This window comes from Scomber japonicus, chromosome 13 (assembly GCF_027409825.1).
Source record: "Scomber japonicus isolate fScoJap1 chromosome 13, fScoJap1.pri, whole genome shotgun sequence".
In the NCBI taxonomy this organism is placed as follows: Eukaryota; Metazoa; Chordata; class Actinopteri; order Scombriformes; family Scombridae; genus Scomber; species Scomber japonicus.
Window position 1 is genome coordinate 2,318,883 of NC_070590.1, and position 3,249 is coordinate 2,322,131.

The window sequence follows — 3,249 nt, forward strand, 5'->3', positions numbered from 1 at the left end:
ATTTAAAGGGTTAAATGTGAAAATAAATGTATGAATAACAACCAACAAAAATACTAAATGTACATTTTAACAAACCTGATGCTGCTTTTAAAACTAGTTTAACTGATTTATGAATTCATCGTCTTACCAACATTTATACACATGATGAAAATAATACCTGCGTTTGAGCAGTAAGAGTGTCAATATAATTCATATATATATAGATATAGATATAGATAGAGAGTAGCAATACTAGCTCGGCCGCTAGCTTGGTTAACTGGCAAAACAGACAGACAGGAAGAATTAGCCACGGTTGCTAAGGTCAGCTAAGGCCCTATGGTTGCTAAGGTCAGCTAAGGCCCTGCGTTGCTACGGCGATTTGAGAATCTGCTTGGAAAACATTCTCAAAATTCTGAAAAATTTGGCTTCTCACAAGGTCCCGAACAATTGCAAACTGTGAGTAAACCGTAACTCCTGTCCAAAAACCGAAAACACCGTGAGAGACACAGAAGCCGGCAGATTCTGACAGTGTTTATTTTATTCAGATATTCCTTAAAATGAGCGAGTAAGCTCAGTGTGAACGCAGAGTGAGATTATTTTACATTAGGGTCAATGGGAGTGAGACAGGTATTGCTGCTGGTCTCGGTCCCCCCGTTTAAATTTTGTGCAGACCCCGCCTGTCAACGTCACATTTTATGAATCCCAACACCTATGTCTACATTTTGACCAAAAATTATTTGTCTCCTTTTTACGGTTTGGCCGTGAGCTCGAGTTAAAAATAAAAATGAAGGTTATTTTTTACTGCTTCTCACACTCTAGCTAACTGCCGCTTCCACTCTAACTTTGAAGAAAAAGTAATTTCCACTCCTCGTTTGACTGCTCATAGTTTGAAAAGTTTACATGTTATGTTAAAACAGTTTGGTGTTATGGAGAGAGCACAAGATTCCCTCCGTTTTAAAGTTTGAATCACATTTCTACGTGCACGTATGAGAGAGCTAGGTGACTCTGAAAAAAGGTGAAATTTTGGGGGTTAGGGTTAAAGCATTAAAGTAGTGTTGGAGCTCGCTGTGGTCCTGCAGAAACGAGTGTGTTGCCATGGTAACGGAGAGAAAAAGGGCGACTAACAAAGGAAGAGAAGTCAGAGCCATTATAACCCTTGAAGCCACAGAAATGTAGGTCCTTTCCTGCTGAGGAGTTTCTGAGAAAAGTTTGAGGTGTTGGTGAAGAACCGTTTCCTTCACCATCAAACACTCTGACACTCTGACAGGAAGAGGTGTGGAAGAAAAGAGTCAAAGAAAGGAAGCAAGAGTCAAAGCCACAACAGTCACGAGAATAAGAAGCTTCTGAGAGTCAACAGCAACTCACAGGAGGATACACAGCTTCATACACACCTTCAGCTTCATACACAGCTTCATACACAGCTTCATACACACCTTCATACACAGTTTCATACACACCTTCATACACAGCTTCATACACACCTTCAGCTTCATACACAGCTTCATACTCAGCTTCATACACAGTTTCATACACACCTTCATACACACCTTCATACTCAGCTTCATACACACCTTCATACACAGTTTCATACACACCTTCATACACAGCTTCATACACACCTTCAGCTTCATACACAGCTTCATACTCAGCTTCATACACAGTTTCATACACACCTTCATACACACCTTCATACTCAGCTTCATACACACCTTCATACACAGCTTCATACACAGCTTCATACACACCTTCATACACAGCTTCATACACACCTTCATACACAGCTTCATACACAGCTTCATACACACCTTCATACACAGCTTCATACACAGCTTCATACACACCTTCATACACAGCTTCATACACACCTTCATACACAGCTTCATACACACCTTCATACACAGCTTCATACACACCTTCATACACAGCTTCAGCTTCATACACACCTTCAGCTTCATACACACCTTCAGCTTCATACACACCTTCATACACACCTTCATACACAGCTTCAGCTTCATACACACCTTCATACACACCTTCATACACACCTTCAGCTTCATACACACCTTCAGCTTCATACACAGCTTCATACACACCTTCATACACACCTTCATACACAGCTTCATACACACCTTCATACACAGCTTCATACACACCTTCATACACACCTTCATACACACCTTCATACACAGCTTCATACACACCTTCAGCTTCATACACACCTTCAGCTTCATACACAGCTTCACCTTCACACACAGCTTCATACACACCTTCATACACACCTTCATACACACCTTCATACACAGCTTCATACACACCTTCATACACAGCTTCATACACACCTTCATACACACCTTCATACACACCTTCAGCTTCATACACAGCTTCACACACACCTTCAGCTTCATACACAGCTTCATACACACCTTCAGCTTCATACACAGCTTCATACACAGCTTCATACACACCTTCATACACACCTTCATACACAGCTTCATACACACCTTCATACACACCTTCATACACACCTTCATACACAGCTTCAGCTTCATACACACCTTCATACACACCTTCATACACACCTTCATACACACCTTCATACACAGCTTCAGCTTCATACACAGCTTCACACACACCTTCATACACAGCTTCATACACACCTTCATACAACACCTTCATACACACCTTCATACACACCTTCAGCTTCATACACACCTTCATACACACCTTCATACACACCTTCATACACACCTTCATACACACCTTCATACACACCTCATACACACCTTCATACACAGCCTTCATACACAGCTTCATACACAGCTTCATACACACCTTCATACACACCTTCATACACACCTTCATACACAGCTTCATACACAGCTTCAGCTTCATACACAGCTTCATACACACCTTCATACACACCTTCATACACACCTTCATACACAGCTTCATACACACCTTCATACACACCTTCATACACACCTTCATACACACCTTCATACACAGCTTCATACACACCTTCATACACAGCTTCATACACAGCTTCATACACACCTTCATACACACCTTCAGCTTCATACACACCTTCATACACACCTTCATACACACCTTCATACACAGCTTCATACACACCTTCAGCTTCATACACAGCTTCATACACACCTTCATACACACCTTCAGCTCATACACAGCTTCATACACACCTTCATACACACCTTCATACACACCTTCAGCTTCATACACAGCTTCATACACAGCTTCATACACAGC